The 20,524-nt window shown below is 38.4% G+C and overlaps 1 long non-coding RNA gene across 1 annotated transcript; it reads right to left on the reverse strand.

Moving 5' to 3' along the window:
- Nucleotides 1-14,339: 14,339 nt before the first annotated feature.
- LOC132633646 (uncharacterized) lies at nt 14,340-15,831 on the reverse strand. The gene is made up of 2 exons (XR_009579721.1): nt 15,768-15,831; nt 14,340-14,768 (listed from the first exon to the last, which is right to left on the reverse strand). It is a non-coding gene; the product is annotated as an uncharacterized LOC132633646 (long non-coding RNA).
- Nucleotides 15,832-20,524: the final 4,693 nt, after the last annotated feature.

The raw sequence follows: 20,524 nt of genomic DNA on the forward strand, positions 1-20,524 counted from the left end.
CTTCTGAATGAGGGCCAAATTCAAAGACTCATCGTAGTCTTGAGGAAGCATTTAAGAGCTCTGGGTTGGACTATTGCAGACATCCGGGGGATTCCCGCCGGAATTTGTGAGCACCGAATACAGTTGGAGGAGGAAAGTTCGCCGAGTGTTGAGCATCAGCGAAGATTAAATCCACCGATGCAAGAGGTGGTGAAGAAGGAGATTATTAAGTGGTTAGATGCTGGGGTGGTTTACCCGATTGCCAACAGTCCATGGGTAAGCCCAGTTCAGTGTGTGCCAAAGAAAGGGGGCATCACTGTTGTCCCTAACTCTAAAAATGAGTTGATTCCGACAAGGACTGTTACCGGTTGGAGAGTGTGTATGGACTATCGGAAGCTGAATACCGCATCTTGCAAGGACCACTTCCCTATGCCTTTTATTGATCAAATGCTTTATCGGCTAGCCGGAAGATCTTATTACTGTTTCTTGGATGGGTACTCAGGATACAACCAGATCAACATTGCGTTGGAAGACCAAGAAAAGACTACTTTCACTTGTCCCTATGGGACATTTGCTTTCAGCCGGATGCCATTTGGTCTTTGCAATGCACCAGCTACCTTCCAACGATGCATGATGTCCATATTCTCTGATATGGTTGAAAACTTTCTTGAAGTTTTCATGGATGATTTCTCTGTGGTGGGAGATTCATTCGATGAATGTTTGGGTCATCTTGATCGGGTGCTACAACGGTGTGAGGAAACCAACCTCGTGCTCAACTGGGAGAAGTGTCATTTTATGGTCAAGGAGGGCATTGTCCTTGGCCATAAGATTTCAGAAAAAGGGATTGAGGTTGATCAAGCTAAAATCGATGTGATTTCACAACTCCCTCCGCCCGTTTCAGTAAAAGGAGTTCGGAGTTTCTTGGGGCACGCCGGATTCTATAGAAGGTTTATCAAAGACTTCTCCAAAATTGCAAATCCCATGTGCAAACTCCTAGAAAAAGAATCCAAATTCAATTTTGATGAGAAGTGCATCAAGGCGTTCAACGAGTTAAAGCTAAAATTAATCTCCGCACCTATTATTGTGTCCCCAGATTGGTCACTTCCCTTTGAATTAATGTGTGACGCCAGTGGTCTTGCAATTGGAGCTGTGCTTGGTCAGCTGCTAAACAAAATCCTGCACCCAATTTATTATGCCAGCAAAACATTGAATGGAGCTCAGCTGAACTATACAGTAACGGAGCAAGAATTACTTGCCATTGTTTATGCTTTTGAAAAGTTTCGGGCTTATTTGTTGGGTGCCAAGGTAGTGGTTCACACTGACCATGCTGCATTGCGCTATTTGATGGCGAAAAAGGATGCTAAGCCTCGGTTGATAAGATGGGTTTTGTTGCTACAGGAATTTGACTTTGAAGTCAAAGACCGGAAAGGGTCAGAAAATCAAGTAGCTGACCATCTTTCCAGACTTGAAGCACCAGGGAGACCGAGTGATGTGCTAGATATTGATGACACTTTCCCGGATGAAAGAGTTTTGGTCATTTCCAATGATGTGGCACCATGGTATGCCGATATTGCCAATTATTTGGTAACTGGCATCGTTCCTGAAGAGTTGAAGACATATCAAAAGAAGAAGTTCTTGAGAGACTGCCGACAGTATTGTTGGGATGAGCCTTACTTATTCAGAACGTGTGCTGACAATATGATCCGGAGATATGTGGCGGAATCTGAGGTGATGGACATTTTGAAAGTGTGCCATGATTCTCCAGTTGGTGGACATCACAGTGGAAATCGAACAGCAGCCAAGGTGCTAGAGTGTGGCTACTACTGGCCAGCCATTTATCGTGATGCAAATATGTTGGCACGCTCTTGTGATAAATGCCAACGCCAGGGTACAATAGGTCGGAGGCATGAAACTCCGATGAACTTTGTTCTTGAGGTGGAGCTATTTGATGTATGGGGAATTGATTTTATGGGGCCCTTCGTGAGCTCCTACGGCCTGAAATACATTCTTGTCGCAGTGGATTATGTCTCCAAATGGGTGGAGGCGGTGGCCTTGCCTAACAATGATGGTAGGAGAGTCAATGCGTTTCTCAAAAAGAACATCTTTACTAGATTTGGCACTCCTAGAGCTATTATTAGCGATGGTGGATCTCATTTCTGCAATAAACCATTTGCTGATCTTCTTGAAAAATATGGCGTGCATCACAGGGTTGCCACTCCATATCATCCTCAGACGAGTGGTCAGGTTGAGGTCTCAAACAGAGAAATAAAAAGCATCTTGGCAAAGACGGTCAATGTGAATCGCACTGACTGATCTAAAAAGTTGGATGATGCTTTATGGGCATATCGCACGGCATTCAAAACGCCTATAGGGACTTCACCGTATAAGTTGGTATTTGGGAAGGCATGTCATTTGCCTATTGAGCTTGAGCATAAAGCCCTTTGGGCATTGAAAAAGCTGAATATGGATTGGCATGAAGCAACCAAGCTGCGGTTGTTTCAAATCAACGAGATGGATGAATTTAGGTATAATGCCTATGAAAGTGCAACACTGTACAAGGAAAAGATGAAATACTATCATGACACGAAGATCCTAAAAAGGGATTTTCAGCCAAAAGACTTGGTCTTGTTGTACAATTCACGCATGAAGTTCTTTCCAGGCAAGTTAAAGTCCCGTTGGTCTGGTCCTTTTGAAATTGTGAGTGTGCCCCCAAATGGAAGCGACATTGAGGTGAAATCCGAGGATGGCACTCGGACTTTTAAGGTGAATGCACAAAGAGTGAAGCATTACCATTGGTGTATTGATGATGGTAAGGTCGTGGATAGGTATCGTTTGAAATATGGCTGCTGAACTCGAAAATGAGGTACCACGTCGAGCTGTGACGTTAAACCAAGCGCTGTGTGGGAGGCAACCCACATTTACTACTTTGTAAGTAGTTTAAAGTTTGTATTTTCCTTGTATTCTTTTGTGTTGTTGATGTGCTAATGTGGTGGGATTTTGAGAACTGAAGGGACCAAATAACTGCTGAGTGATCCAAGGCGAGACGCTCCATGTTACGGCCCGTAACTCATGTTACGGTCCGTATCATGAAGCGTAACAGGCAAAAAAAAATAAAAAAATCACTGAAGGATGAGGAAGAGTGTTACGGTACAAGTTACGGTCCGTCGTACGTGTTACGGACCGTAACACTGGGTCGTAACTTTGATACAAAATCTGGGCTTCACTGGAAATTTTCAACATGTTACGCCAGGTGATACGGACCGTAACACGAGTTGCGGTCCGTCGATTGGACTGCCAGGTCATTAATGAATAAGTGAAACGGGGTCGTTTGATGGACCGTAACACAAGATACGGTCTGTATCTCAGGATACGGTCCGTAACAGGTAACGTAATTGTCGGAAATGTTTAAATACATTACCGACGGTTCCCATTTCAAATTAAAATGATTCTTACAACGTTTTTCAACTCCCTCTCCCTCATAAATCCTCTCTTCTCTTCTTCACATCCTCCTCTCTTCATCTTTCCATTCTCCCCCATATTTCTCTAAAAATCTCTTTACTATCTTCTTATCACAATCCCTGTTGTAAGTTTGAGTTTTGATCCTTACAATCGCCAACGATCAGGTATTACATGTCTTTGCTCTTTTCTTTTAGCTATCAATGCGAGTTCTATGATGCTCATGAGTAATTTCGTATAATATGCGTTGAAATTCGTGTTTTGGGCTGTGTTGATTGAGTTTGAATTTCAATTGATAAGTTATGGGGGATTTGACAATGGTTGGGGGTTGGGATTGGTATTGGTGTTGTTTAAAAGATTCGTGGGCACAAGCAATTGCTTCCCACTGAATTGGAGGGCAAATCCGGTTAAAGGTTTCATTTGTGAAATTACTAAATCGGTTTGCCCACCAACTGTTCGATAAAAGTCCCCAATGAAAACTTTAATAAAACCGGGTGAAGTCTGAGTAACCCGAGGCATGTGAGGGGATATAATATTGTTTTACAACATACCCATGGGACATTAAGTCGAAAATCTTGGCCTCGTGCTTAAAACGAGAAAATTTGGCCAAGTCATTTGTTTGCTAATCCGTTGCCCGTCATTATGTGTTACGGACCGTAACGTACGTTACGGACCGTAACATCGCACCGTAAGACCGATAATTTCCATGAAAACTTTCTGGAAATTTGGCTGATGTTACGGTGGGATGTTACGGACCGTATCCTATGTTACGGACCGTAACACCACACCGTAACATCGATGGATTCCATGAAAACCTTCTGGAATTTTGACAGACGTTACGGTGAGGTGTTACGGACCGTAACATCATACCGTAACACCTCTCAAATTTCCAGTAACTTTTCTGGAAATTTTGATCATGTTACGGTGAGACGTTACGAACCGTATCCTACGATACGGACCGTCGACTGTGTTACGGTCCCTTTGCTTAATTGAACCATTTGAGTTACGGTTGAAGATACGGCCCGTAACACCATCGACGGTCCGTCGACTGTGTTACGGTACCTGGCCTAATTAAAGTCCTTAACTTAAATTCATAAGGTGTCTAATTTTTTTTTTTTTTAACAACTTCTCGTACATCATATCTAACTTTTCCTTCCACAGGTATGGGTAAACCACGACAATCAAAGAAGGTTTCACCTAAGGTGGCGCAAAAAGGAAAAGGTCGTGCTGCAAGCAAGGTAACCTCACGGCTGCGCGACGACGATCTGATCAAGGACGCCAGGCCTAAAAAGAGGCCGGTCGCACCTAGCAAGCCACCCCCACCAGTTGCACCCAGCCAACCAGACCCACAATCAGAAAGTTCCTCCTCGACTGAGGAGTTGAGAGAGTCGAGCTCGTCGAGCCAAAGTGAACCCCAGCGGGCTATCACACCAACACACCGACCTCAACCACCCATTAGACAGCCTACTGCGGAGGAGCGCGAAAAAGAGCGCGAACAGGAAAGGAGGAAACTTGACATTTGGCTGCAAGCTATGACTGAGAAGATCCTCCGGTTTAATGTGGAGGGATCTGAAGATTTGTATAACAAGGGGTGTGAGCGGGTAAAAAGGTGAGGGAATGGACCCAAGGCGGAGTATTTTCGAGGAACGGAATGTCATCTTCGATGGAATAGAAGGATATCCCGGCATTAGTGATACTATCCGATTCCACAAGTTGGAGTTTTTGAAAAACCCCGTTGGGTCCTACATACCGGTTTTTGTTAGGGAATTCTACGCTTCATATGGGGCAGCTGTATTCAAAGTAGTGAAGAAAGGGCAGCGAGCAACTCAAGTACCGGCAATGAATGAGGTTGTATTCCGGACAAAGAAGATAGATGTCTCTCCATCGGCTATAAATAAAACACTATTCGGGGAAGATTATATAGAGCCTACAGCAGCGGAAGAAGGGGAGTTTGCCTACAAAATTGAACAGAAGGATACAATCCCCGTCCGAAAATGGGTAGCTTCTGTTATTGCACGGACAACAGGTCCTGAATGGGCCATAGTGCCAAAGTTGACAGCCACCACGCGGATTTGGAAAAACACCCTAACGCCAGAGGCAAAGTTTTGGTGGCAAATTGTTCTGTTCCGCATCCGTCCTACCCAATCAGATAATTATTTGACTCCAGACATGGCTGTTCTTGTGGCTTCCATAATGTCGCGATATAAGATCAACTTCGGACGACTGATAGCCGAAGACCTCCGAGAGAGAGCCACCCAGCCGGCCACTTCCCTCATTCATCCATGCCTGCTTACGCTACTATGCTTGCGTGCAGAACCAGAACCCCTACCCTATATCGATCACAGTGTGATTGCCAGCCATATTTATGACATCACAAAGGGGAAAGATGAGGTGTTGAGCCAGGGTTCGTTTCCCTCTGCATCGGTTTCTGAGGTGCCGGAGGGGCCTACGGGGTCAGATGTTATACCCTTGGCTATCATGGGTGAAGAGGGAGCTGCTGCGGATCAGCCCACAGATTCTGAGGCTCCACCGGCTGATCATGCTACACAGCCTATGCCACCTCCAGCCGCACCTACTTCGGGTGGTCCTACCTCTTCCACTGGAGCAAGCCCAGCACCACCGCAGGCAATACCAGGAGTCCCACCCGAGCTTGCGAGAAAAATGATGTTCAACCGGGACAATTTTGGGGCAGTGGTCCTGCAAGCGGATCGCACAGATAGGCAGGTCAAGCAGATCATGACTGAGCTAAAATTATACACAAAAAGGGCTATTGATGCAGCGCTGCGACCGATAAAAGAACAAATGGCTGCGGACCACCTACAAATCCACTCCCGAATAGATGGTATTGAATGCAGGATGACTGAGCTGACTAGGACACACCCTACATTGGAATTGGGCGCTATTCGGAGTGAGTTGCGGTCTGCCAAGGATGATATGCAGAAATTGAAGGCCCAGGAAATGGCTGTGGCGACAGACCAGGTTCCTAAAGTACACACGGAGTTGGTACAGAGCCTATACCAACCGGTTCAGAGCCTGCTAGGGGATGATGACAACGAAGACACGGTTGAGGAACAGCACGACGAGGAGTTGGAGAAGGATATCCCCTCTGTGGACAAAGGGAAGCGAAACAGAGCATCGCCAGATCTCGAGCCCATTCTCCAAAGTCTTGATCCATATGCTGAGTTGCGCCCACAGAATGAGGAAGAGGAGTGGCGTACTTTGAAAAGAATCCGCCAGGAGTCCCGGTTAAGTTCCGACACCGCAGGAGCTACTTCTAGCTCAGCTCAGCCCATTGAGCCGGCTCACCGTATTTCTCCCCCACCCACTGCTCCACCCCATGATGCTGCGACAGATCCGAGTGCCTAGTGCGCTCCAGGGAGGCCCTCCATTTTTTTAATGCGTTATATTGATGCTTTGAGGGCAATGCATGCTTTTAAGTTGGGGGTGTAGTATTTACTGATTGGTTGTTGGGATTGCTGTTTTAGTATACTGGAGATTGTTTTTAGTATTTTTGTTTTGATGGGTATTTTATCCCAAAATTGTGATAATAAGCATGTGTTTAAGACAATTGTTATTGTTTTGTTTTGTTGGTATTATTTTTATTAGCAAGTATGTGTTAGGACGTTCTTCGGCTGTTCTTTGCTATGTGTTTCTATTCCCAAAGAATGCTATGTGTATGTTAAACCTAGCATGTTTAGGATGTTTAATATAGAAGTAAAGTAATGATGACTTAAGTGGTAGTGGTCCGTGTTTCTAGCATAGATATAAATGGTTTTTACAAGTTCAATGATATCCCTCCGAAAAATAATTTGTGATATACATCAAAAATGAGTTGTTGATATTGACATGTATGGTTCTTTTAATGACATTGCAAAGAACTGGTGTTTATGCATATGAAATCTTCAAACGGAAATGAAGTCGGAATATTTAAACAATCCTGATACCATTGTGTGGTGAGTTTTTAGCTTCTATTTGCATATGATGCTTACAATCTAGAACTTGCCCGGTTGGTCGTGCGTGAATTCTAAGGAGAATTTGATTGTGAAGTGATCTTAGGCTTTCTTTGTATTAACCCTCAAGTATCTTAAATGATCCTGGCCCGTACAGAAAATGATCCCTAGTCTCCCATTTTTGAGCCTATAGACTTTTTCTTCGATTAACCATGAACTAACCTATTTCCCTTCTGTGAATAATCCCATTTGGCACCAAGTCCCTCCTTGACACGGAAGAATGACAAATGAGGCTAAAAGCCTAAGTTGGGGGTGACAAGTCAAAAGTGCGGAAAATGAGGCTAAAAGCCTAAGTTGGGGGTGATAAGTCAAGATGCGGAAAATGAGGCCAAAGGCCTGTTGGGGGCGATCACGAATATAAAGGGACATAATTCAGCGTGGATATAAAAAAAAATAAAAAATATATATATATAGGTATATAAGTTCTAAATAAATCCACGCTAAAGATGGAGGGTCGGAAATGATAGGAAGAATGATGAATGAAGTCAAAAAGAAGTGTCGAGGAGAGTGAGTCACCGATACCCAAATATTCATCCTACCCGTCCCTAAGCCAACGTTACAAGCGCAAAAAGTCCTAATGTGATCACGATCAAATTGTTCAGAGTTGAATGCATGAAAAATAAAGGCAAGCTTATGGTTTGTGCACGCATGGTATGCAAATTTCTTTGTGAGTGTGAGTGTTCTTCTGTCTCTTTAGTCTTCTGTCCCATTTATGTCGTAAATGTGTGTTGGGACATTCTTTGGTCTATGTGAGGGCATAAGGATTGTAGGTTTCAAAGTAACTGGCTTTCCGGAAGTTGAAATTCATGTGCATAGAGACCCCCGTACTATGATTGTGTCATTAATTGAGGTTGCATAGTTAATTGAAAATTTTCTGAAATGTGCGTTTTGTGTCACAAACAGGAGATGGATAAGAGCCTAAATATTTTTCTTGGATCGAAGAGTCCGTGCTAGAAACACATGCCAAACCCACCGTAGTCACTCTTATTTTGCTAAGATGTCGTGTGTTAATAGCGAGTATTGTTGTAGTTGCTTGAGGACAAGCAAAAGCTTAAGTTGGGGTGTTGATGTGCCGTGAATTTTAGCATATTTTATGCCTTTGTAACTAGACATGTTGCTTGATTTTAAGTGTTTTTACATTGTTTCTTATGTTATTTTTGTGTTTTATAGGGTTGATTAACTAAGGATCGGAAATGAGAAGTAATGCTGAAAAAACGGACAAATTGGAGCTAAGCGACGCTCCGTAACTCATGTTACGGACCGTAACAAGGTCCGTAACTCATGTTACGGTCCGTACCTTTGAACCGTAACAGGGCCTGAATTTCCAGAAAGTTTTCATTGAAACCATCAGTGTTACGGTGGAGTGTTACGGTCCGTAACATGTCACCGTAACATGAGCTAAATTTCCAGAGAGTTTCAATAAAACCTTCAGTGTTACGGTTTAGTGTTACGGTCCGTAACCCTTCACCGTAACATCATCCAAAATTCCAGAGAGTTGCCAAGTAATTGTCACCACTTACGCTTCAGAAGGACGGACCGTAACACAGGGTACGGTCCGTCGCATGGTGGCCGTAACGTCAAAGTGGTCAAATGACGAAATGAAGGACGGACCGTAACCTGAGTTACGGTCCGTAACAATGCGGCGTAAGGGCATTTTTGTCCAGAAACTTGGCGCGATTTTTGGCTCTATAAATACATAATGTAGGGTTTTAATTCATAATTCAGATTTTATTTTAGAGGCATAAACCCTAGGTTTTTAATCTTGAAGTGGTTGGAGCATTTAAGGCAACAACTTCACTGTCATTCCATCTTGTATTAGTATTGTAAGTGTATTATGTTAATCTTTAAGCTTTTTCTGTCAAGAAACATTATGAGTAGCTAATTTCAATTCTAAGGTTGTGAATCCCATGATGGGTATTATGTGAATGGGTTTCTATTTATGATATATGCATAATGGTTGTTGTTATTTATTCTATCTTTGAGTTGTAACGTTGGGTAATGATTGCAAGCATTAGCCGAAGCCATTATATTGACTTTTCGTGGGAAAGAGAGTCAATATTGGTAAGATTGAATAACAATGACTCGAGGCGTTAACCCTCGTTTAATAGACTAACTTAGGAATAAGAATAAGTCTAAATTGGCATTATTGGTCGCTCTTCGATTGTAACTCTTTTATATTCGGAAGAATCATAAAGAGGAAATACTGCTTAACTGTTGGGAAACATTAAGAAGTCTTTAAGAGACCAAGTGCATATTCATAGAACAACCATTAGAAGTATATCACCTTGAAACCTGAAGCATAATATCTAATCAAATTGGGGAACACAACCTTAGTCTCTCTCTCTCTCACATTAATTACATTTTAAGTCAAAGTATTAAATTACATTATTCAAAAATCAATTCAAACTATTCGGAATAGGATTAAAGCATTTAAAGACCGGTATCGCATACGATTAGTACTCTTTTCTCTCCATATTCCCTGTGGGATTCGACCCCAACCTTGTTGGGTTACTATATTTGACAACGTCCGCTTTACGCCATTAATAGGTGTAATTTGAGCGTATCAAGGATTAAGTTTTAAATTAAAAGAGTAAATGGAAATAACTTATATCATTGTTAAATACTTTAAAAAGGTATCAATAACGTAAATTATGGTCCTTCCGTCTCAATAGAAAAATATATTCCAAGGTATGATAGTTAATTAATCTAATTTTACGTGCGCACACTGTTAACATAAAATTTATCTAATAAATAACTATATAAAAAGAGTAACTATAAAACGTTAATTTATATATATGTTATGAAAATGTTTGAAAAAAACTATAGTGAACGAAAATACAATTTGATCTCTAAACAATAATAATACTTAACAATTGCAAAACATATATCTTTTACTTTTTAATATTAAAATATTTTGCTAAATAGGGATAATCAATATTTTATATAATTTAGAACAAAACTGTTAAGTTCAACATGAAAATTCTATTACTACATGTGGATTCCATAAAAAGTTCATTAAATGAAGGGAAAAAAAGAGGAAAACATGAAAGTACTTATTAACATGCATATTACTACTATATATAAGGGGCAATGTAATGAATTTTGTAGTACTTAGTTACATTGTAACTATTTGGTTGGCCCAACCAAATTGATTTGCTCTTTCAAATTGTCCTTAGAGTTGTTATTTATTACTTCATGTATGAAAGTATATTCCAATAAATCAAGATACTTTGAAACCCTTTTTGATAGCATATCTTTTTTCTATGTCTTATTTTTGTCCCTATTTTATTCCATTTTTACTTAGGTTGACACAATCAATTTGGTCAATATAATCAATTTTGAGCCCTTTAAAAATGCTAAAAATTTCGTTAATAATGATGATGTCATCTAATAAAAATAATTATGCACAAAGATAATATAAAATAGTGTTGATAATAACTTTGAAGAACTCACTTGGCACCAGAAGAGTACTCTATCGATCAAATTTTCTTTAGTAATTCTTAAATTACCATTAAATTTCTCTTGATCTTATTTTTAGTAAAAAAAAAAAAAGGTTATTCTAAAAATAGAAAGTTAAATTTAATGATTTAACACAGCTATACAATAGAAAATATATTTTAAAACTTTTTAACAATTAATAGATTAAAATCTTGGAAAATAAAAAGAAAAAAACCTTTAAATTTTATTCAATTTGCTTTTATTAAGTGGGATAGAAAAGAGAAAAGATGCTTACCAAGTGATTAACTCCTCAATCCCATATTTATTAAATATTGATAATCGCATCTTTCTTTTCTTGCAAACAATTTAATTTGTCAGAAATCATGTAATCTTTAATTGGTTGAGTAAGGAAGTTTTCTTTTAAGAATAAAACATCAATGAGTTAATGACAAACTAAATCAATTCTTAAATTTTGTTTCAAAGAATTCAATTTATTTTGAATTTCATCTAAACCTAGACTTTAATCACCATATTTGTTTTAGCATAAACCATCGTCACATGAAATTATGAGTAGTTAATCAATGAATAGCAAAACTCTACCTCTAATTAAAAATTATATGCTCACAAATTCATAAAATATAAAAATGTCCTTTTCAATTTATGACTATAGTCAAATTGAAATCATTACGCATACTTTAAATTATATTACTAAACATCAAGTTATCTATGTCTCTAATTTTTTTTTTTTTATATATATCTATGTCTCTTTGATATCTGTTTAACCCAAGCAAACTTGCTTTGCTTTCTTATAACAATTCTTTAGTAAATTATCTAATTATATGGTCAAAAAACTTAACTAATGAATAATACATGATTAAGAAGTGATCATTTTAAAAGAGTTATGTCTAAGAAACGTACACAACTTCTTTTTTTTTAATTAAAAACATTATAAAGTGCATTATTATCTTGATCTTGGGCCCGGGCTCAGCACGAGCTTCACTAGACTAGTTTTGGAAGAAAAAAGTGAGCTCGATTTGGATCATCAGAAACTACAATATCAAAAAATTTCAGTAAAATAGAAATTAGAAGAGGTTTTATGCATGCATTTGTTTGTTTTTATTTAAAAATATAATGTATAATCTAAGAAAATGTTCTCCTTTACTTTCAGATACCTTTTAGTACTTTAATATTTTAAAAGTATTTAGAAAGTATCAAACTGATGTTACAAAAACAAATAAGCAAGAGTAGAAAAATGGTAAAAAGACACTGTGTGTCCATTTAGCCAAATTAATCCCACATTTAATTACTGTTTGGGCTTAATTCCACTAGATGTCCGTTCGGCCCAAAATAATGCCAAAAAATGGCCGGTCTGCCCAAAATAATGCCAAGGCTGACCGACCCAACAGCCCAGGCGCTTAAAAAAAAAAGACTTTTTGTAAAAGTCACGACTAAAGGGATGCTACAGCATATATACATATGTTGGAATTATATATACACTTTATATACAAGAATTATACATTATATATACATATGCTGGAATTAATCATACATTTATTATAAATATATTATACGTTAATTATACATTTATTATACACATATTATACAATAATGATATGATATTTATTTTTAACATATACAATAGTGATACATATTATATACCACAATGATTCGATTTCTATAATACATTTTTTATACGTATGGTACACTTTTTATACAAGACTGGTACAGTTTATATACACATGCTGGAATTATATATACACTTGCTATACAAAAATGATACATATTATATACAAAAATGATACAATTTTCTATTCTTTACAGGGCAGTTGCACTGTGCTGATACACATTATATACACAAATGATACATATTATATACAAAAATAATACATACCTTAGTGATTCATATTTTATACAGTTTCTATACATTACAGATAGGTACTGATACATGTTTTATACACAAATGACACATCAAACATTTTTGTGTCTGAGTTTTTATTTGAAAATTGTCTTATTTAAGTTTTGGCTAATGGATGAGATTAGTTTAATTGCTACATTTTGGGCTTGGGAAAAATTGGGCTAGAGGGTGTGATTATTTATGGCCGACCGGCCATACATGTCCTTTTCCCTAGAAAAATTATAAAAATATCTACAAATATACGTTAGGTTGGGCCCGGGATTAGCACGGGCCGGACGACACTAGTATTTTGATAAGATTGGTGTTACTCAGCACGCCACATTGTTCCATCAAACTGCTCTATAAGAAGTTCAGGGGTAACTTCCCAAATGTGGACGAAAGCAAGTTGTATGCAATAATTCTGGACCCCCTAAATGAATGATCAACTTGACACTGGTAACCCACACGAGAGATAGGCTCTACAAATGAGGACTCATGAGTGACAAAAAACTATAGTGAACACTTCATTGAATGAAAGGTAGAAGTGCTAAGGTGGATGTTTATAGCATGAAACTGGAAGGTGCTTTATATTATATTTGGCATGAACGAAATCGCAGAATTTTCAACGAGCAGCTGAGGATTCCTGATCATGTGAGCAGAATGATGATTCAAGAGATCCACTTAAAATCCAGCAACATGGCCAGAATACGAAGTATACGAAGGAATGTGAATTTTTATCCTTAGAAATAGTGAATGGGATCATAGATAGTAGATATTGTGTAGAGTAGCCACAACTCAGTTTTTTTCTTCTTTTGGAGTGTAAGCCCGGTGCGTGACACGGGAGACGGTCCTGGAAGTAAGGCTTGGTACACATGTCATCTAAAAGAAAGGAAGTTTCAAGTATCTTGGGTCCATTATCTAAGGTAATGCAGAGATTGACGATGATGTCACACATCGTATTGGTACGGGGATGGATGAAATGGAGGCTTGCATTCGGAGTCTTGTGTGATAGGAAGGTGCCACAAAAACTCAAAGGCAAGTTACACAGAGTGGGGGAACCAACTATGTTGTATAGGGTAGAGTATTGACCATTCAAGAACTCTCATGTTCAGAAGATGAAAGTTGCGGGAATGAGGATGTTGCGGTAGATGTGTGGGCATACTAGGTGATATAAGATTAGAAATGAAGATATCTGGAATAAGGCGGGAGTGACCTTGATAGAGGACAAGATGCTGGAAGCGAGGCTGAGATGGTTCAGATATATTAAGAGAAGATGCGCGGATAGCCCAGTGCAGAGGTGTGAGAGGTTAGCGATGGATGGCTTCAAGAGAGGTAGAAGCAGGCTGGAGAAGTATTGGAGAGTGGTGATTAGATAGGACATGGCGCAGTTGCAGCTTAATGAGGACATGATCTTAGAGAAGAGGTCGTGGAGGATGCGAATTATGGTAGAAAGTTAGTGGATAGTAGAGCGTTGTCTCTGTCACGACCCAGCCCCATGGGCCGCGACTGGTGCCCTATTTGGACACCCAAACAGACTTACGTACCAGATCGACATATCAAAATTCATTCAAACTTAACATACGTCATTTTAAGCAAATACGGAAAGCAAATATCATCTTAAGCAGTCGCCCGTACAGAAACATCATATCCAAACCCAATAGATTGGCGGGATACACATCGCCAGATATATACACATATACAGACAAATGGGCCGTTTTGGCCATAATAGTAAACGGGGCCGCATTAAGACGTAAATCATAATCACAAACGAACAAACATGACCCATGACCCACATATATGACTACAGGCCTCTACAAAACATAACAGAACATATGACGGGACAAGGCCCCGCCGTACCCAAATAGTCATACATACAGAGTGTATATAACAGAAGATATGTACCAAAAATATGAGCTCCGAATCAAAAAGAGTAATCCAAGTGGCAGAATATGTATCCTATACTGGAGGATCACCAAAACGAACGTCTGCACCTGCGGGCATGAAACGCAACCCCTCGAGGAAAGGGGGTCAGTACGAAATATGTACTGAGTATGCAAAGCATGAAATACAGAAATTCGAATCATAACCGAAGTGAGGAGTACAGAATATGGATACAGAATGGGTATATCAAAATTTGTACATAAAGTATATGTATATATCATGCAATAAAAATCATGCATAAGGCTCAGGAACGTGGTCACCACTCCGACGCTGGCGCCACAACACATCATGCTCCAGAAGGTTTCAAATCTCCGTACAATCTCCGAACATATCGTATCATCATATCACATCACAATATCAGAACATGTCATATATCATATCACATCATAACGCCGTATATAAGCAGAACCCGACCCTATGGCGAGGCCTCGGGAACCGTAACACATCATACTCCCGAATATAACATAGTGCGCACGATCTCAAAACCGGCCCGGGATCTGGCGAACGATATCATAGTAGTAGGCACGAGCAGAGTAGTGCGGAAACCATATGCATACACATATTTAAATAAATTCCAAGACTCGACGGATAAATACATATACATACTGATATTAAAAGGCTTAAGGTAGGCATCGAGTCCATCGGAAATTAATATACAAAAGTTACGGACTTCCAAATTACAAAACTTTCGAAAACACATCATAGGTCATTTTCTGAAAATTTAGTACCATTCATATTGAGGAACTTTCAAATAACATTATAGGGCACTTCAAACGGAGTCTTAGAAGCATTTGCACATATTCGAAATATACATGTCCAAACCTAGGCCATATCAATTATTTTTCAAACCAGATCCGGAAACGTGTCGACTAATACTTCAAACATCATAGGCATGTGACAAGTCGTATGGAATAGTTTATGGAAATCAAAGACATAGGCCATCCTAGCGGCTCTAGGAGTAGAATTTTTCTTTGGAGCATACATATGTGTCATTCATTTATTTCATAAAGATCATGCCAAAAAAAGGAAGAACGGTAAGCTTTACATACCTCGATCGCTCACTACCAAATCTCAATCACTCGCCAAACAAATCCCGACTCAAGTCTCGGGCTCTCCAACATCTACATTAATATTATCAATTCCAAAAATTAGCTACAAGTACTTAGAATTTTAATTCTAATAGTATTTGTCTACCGAAATTTCGGCAGCACCTCCCCTGTAAATTCAACATCCCCGAGAATTAAACTCGGCCAAATTTATCAACAACCATACCAACAATACCAACAACCAAACCAATAACATCAATGTCACGACCCAGCCTCGTGGGCCGCAACTGGCTCCCTATTTGGACACCCAAACAGACTTACGTGCCAGATCAACATATCAAAGACTTAGTCAAACTTAACATACGTCATTTTAAGCAAATACTGAAAACAAATGTCGTCGTAAGCGGTCGCCCGTACGAAAACATCATATCAAATCCAGTAAGCTGGCGGAATAGACATCGCCCAGATATACACACACATACAAACAGATTGGGCCGTTTTGGCCATAATAGTAAACGGGGCTGCATTAAGACGCAGATCATAATCACAAACAAACAAACGTGACTCGTGACCCACAAATATGACTACAGGCCTCTACAAAACATATCAGAACATATGACGGGACAGGGCCCCGCCGTACCCAAATAGTCATATATACAGAATGTATATAACAGAAGGTATGTACCAATAGTATGAGCTCCAGATCAAAAGAAGTAATCCGAGTGGCAGAATACTGGAGGATCACCAAAACGATCGTCCGTACCTGCGGGCATGAAACGCAGCCCCCCGAGGAAAAAGGGGGGGGTCAGTACGAAATATGTACTGAGTATGCAAAGCATGAAATACAGAAATCCGAATCATAACCAAAGTGGGGAGTACAGAGTACGGATACAGAATGGGTATATCCAAAATCTGTACAGAAAGTATGTGTATATATATATCATGCAAATAAAAATCATGCATAAGGTTCAGGAACGTGGCCGCCACTCCGACGTTGGCGCCACAACACATCATACTCCAGAAAGTTTCAAATCCCCGTATAAATCTCCGAACATATCATATCATCCGAACACACCGTATGCCATATCACATCATAACGCCGTATATCAGCGGTACCCGGCCCTATAGCGAGGTCTCAGGAACCGTAACACATCATACTACCGAATATCACATAGTGCGCACGATCACAAAACCGGTCCGGGATCCGGCGAACGACATCATAGTAATGGGCACGAGCGGAGTAGTGCGGAAATCGTATGCATATACATATTTAAATGAATTCCAAGACTCGACAATTAATTACATATTCATACTGATATTAGGAGGCTCAAGATAAACATCGAGTCCATCAGAATTAGTATACAAAAGTTACGAACTTTCAGATTACAAAACTTTCGAAAAACACATCATAGGTCATTTTCTGAAAATTTAGTATCATTTACATTAAGGAGCTTTCAAATAACATTATCGAGTGCTTCAAAACGGAGCCTCAAATCATATGCACATATTCAAAATATACATATTCAAACTTAGGCCGTATCAAATATTTTCCAAACCATGTCCGAAGCGTACCGACTAATATTTCAAACATCATAGGTATGTGGCAAGTCATATGGAATGGTTTCATGGAAATCAAAGACATAGGCCATCCTAGTGGCTCTAAGAGTCGAATATTTCTTTGGAGCATACATATATGTCATTCAGTTATTTCATAAGGGTCATGCCAAAAAGGGAGAACGATAAGCTTTACATACCTCGATCGCTCACTACCAAATCTCGATCACTTGCCAAACAAATCCCGACTCAAGTCTCGGGCTCTCCAATATCTACAATAATATTACCAATTTCCAAAAATTACTAGTACTTAGAATTTTTAATTCTAATTAGTATTTGTCTACCGAAATTTCGGCAGCACCTCCCCTGTAAATTCAACATCCCCGAGAATTAAACTCGGCCAAATTCATCAACAACCATACCAACAACCAAACCAATAACATCAAAAACCATTTAAAATGCATTCCAACACTAGTAACCTTCCTTTCAACATAATTCATCGACATTCAATTCAACTACAAATTTTTCAAGCCACTATCGACACATACACATTCATTACCAATTCAAGATCATTCAAAAGCATTTCAAGGCATTTCATACCATTCTATAAAATATACAAAAATCCTACCAAGACTAGAATTCATCCGAAATCTCCAACTTTCGACACAACATTCACTACACATTTTTCATCTTCCAATTTCCTCAACAACAACCGAAATTTGCACTTTAACAATTCCATTCTCACAATTACATAATCTATAATAACATCACATGCTTTCCGACAACAACTTAACAACAAATTTTTCATGCCAACTAGAACTAGAATTCTTCCATTTGCATAAAAAGGCTATTACAACACAATTAACATAATAAATAAAATTTTGATCATCCCTTTCCATTTACCCATTTTCGGCCACACACCCATATATTCATAGCACAAAATTCTCATACTTTACATTCACTTCCATATACTACAACATATATATATATATATATATAATTCTTCAAAGCTAAAAAGAGTAGAATTATTACCTTTTTCCAAATTCTCTTCTTTGAAAACAAAAGCACTATTTTGCTTCCAAATTGGTATCACATGGAAGAGGACCTTGAGCTTAGTATTAATTCAACAAGTGATGAATTTTTGGACTAATGATTTGAGCTCCATTTTTTTTTTCTTTTCTCTTTCTCACGGTTGAATGGCCCTTTTTTTTTTTTTTTTTTTTTTTTTGTCTCTCAATTGTTTTCTTGAATGATCAAATGTGTAGAAGTTTCATGACCCTTCCCTTTTATTCACAAATCTTGAATTTAATTTAATACATGGGATTGGCTCATTTCTCTTGCCTTGGCCGGCCAAGCCCCTTAAATGGGCCTCCATTTATGATTTTTTTTTCTAGCCCAATTGCTTGATTAAATAATTTGTAGTTCACGAAACTAATTTTCAAAATTTCAATTTTTACCCTTAGCCTTCCTCGATATTTCCACATCAACATTTCATGGTCAACACACACATTTTAAATAGAAATCAATTTATGGCCTTATTTCTTACAAGTCAAAATTATTTCGAATTTCCCGAATATGTGAAAATACGGGATATAACAATCAAAAACCAATTTAAAATGCATTCCAACACTAGTAACCTTCCTTTCAACATAATTCATCGACATTCAATTCAACTACGAATTTTTCAAGCCAATATCGACACTTACACATTCATTACCAATTCAAGATCATTCAAAAGCATTTCAAGGCATTTCATACCATTCTATAAAATATACAAAAATCCTACCAAGACTAGAATTCATCCGAAATCTCCAACTTTCGACACAACATTCACTACACATTTTTCATCTTCCAATTTCCTCAACAACAACCGAAATTTGCACTTTAACAATTCCATTCTCATAATTACATAATCTATAATAACATCACATGCTTTCCGACAACAACTTAACAACAAATTTTTCATGCCAACTAGAACTAGAATTCTTCCATTTGCATAAAAAGGCTATTACAACACAATTAACATAATAAATAAAATTTTGATCATCCCTTTCCATTTACCCATTTTCGGCCACACACCCACATACCCATAACACAAAATTCTCATACTTTACATTCACTTCCATATACTACAACATATATATAAAATTCTTCCAAGATAAAAATAGTAGAATTCTTACCTTTTTCAAGAATTTTCACTTGATAAAAAAAGTACTTTCTTGCCTCCAAATTTGTATCACATTGAAGAGGGTTTCCAACTTAATAGGAATTCAAAAGAGGTGAGTTTTGAACCAAAGATTTGAGCTCCACAATTATTTTTTTCTTGAAGTGGCCGAATGCCTCTTTGGTGCTCTCTCTCTCTCTTTTTTTTTTTTTTTTTTTTTTTTTTGTTCTTGAAACTTCTATTGTGTTGAAGAAAGAATGGCCCATTCTATTTATTTTAATTGGTCTTTCTTGATAATGGGCTTGGGCCTTTTTCCCATTGCCATGGCCGGCCACCCCTTTTTGTTTGTGCCTGTTGTTTTCCTTTTTTTGTTTTTGAGCCCAATTAGTTATGGGTCTTGATTTGTAATTCCCGAAACTAATTTCTAAAATTCTCATTTTGCCCTTGACCTTCCTCCATGTTTCCACATCAACATTTCATGAACAACACCCATATATTGAAAAAAAAAATCAAATTATGGCCTTATTTCTTACAAGTCGAATTCATTTCGAATTTTTCCGAACATGCAAAAATGCGGGATATAACAGTCTCGCTTACTCTTCCTTACTAGTAGTCGTAGTATTTCTTTCGTAGTTTCTTGTCCTTCGATTTCTGTTACTGTTTACTGTTTCTTGTTCTTCGTTTAGCATACTGTTTTGTTGTAGTCATTGTTCCTTTTTTCTATTTGACCTGCTTTGTTATTGCTTTATTCTGAGCCAAGTATATATCAAAAAACATCTCTGCCTCAAGATGGGGGTAAGGTCTACGTAAACTCTACCCTCCTCATACCCACTTGTGGATTACAGTGGGTATGTTGTTGTTTGTTCTTTGTTTGAGATGTAACGTCCACTTTTGGTAAATAATACAAGTTGGTTACAAAAAAAAAAAGTATTAATACCCATATTAATTGGTCTATATTGTTAAGTCTTGAGAAATACTTAATTTATAAAATTCTAGGTATGTAACTGCATCCTTTAACTACAATATTCCTTATTTAAAATCA

Source organism: Lycium barbarum, chromosome 3 (genome assembly GCF_019175385.1).
Source record: "Lycium barbarum isolate Lr01 chromosome 3, ASM1917538v2, whole genome shotgun sequence".
Lineage (NCBI taxonomy): Eukaryota > Viridiplantae > Streptophyta > Magnoliopsida > Solanales > Solanaceae > Lycium > Lycium barbarum.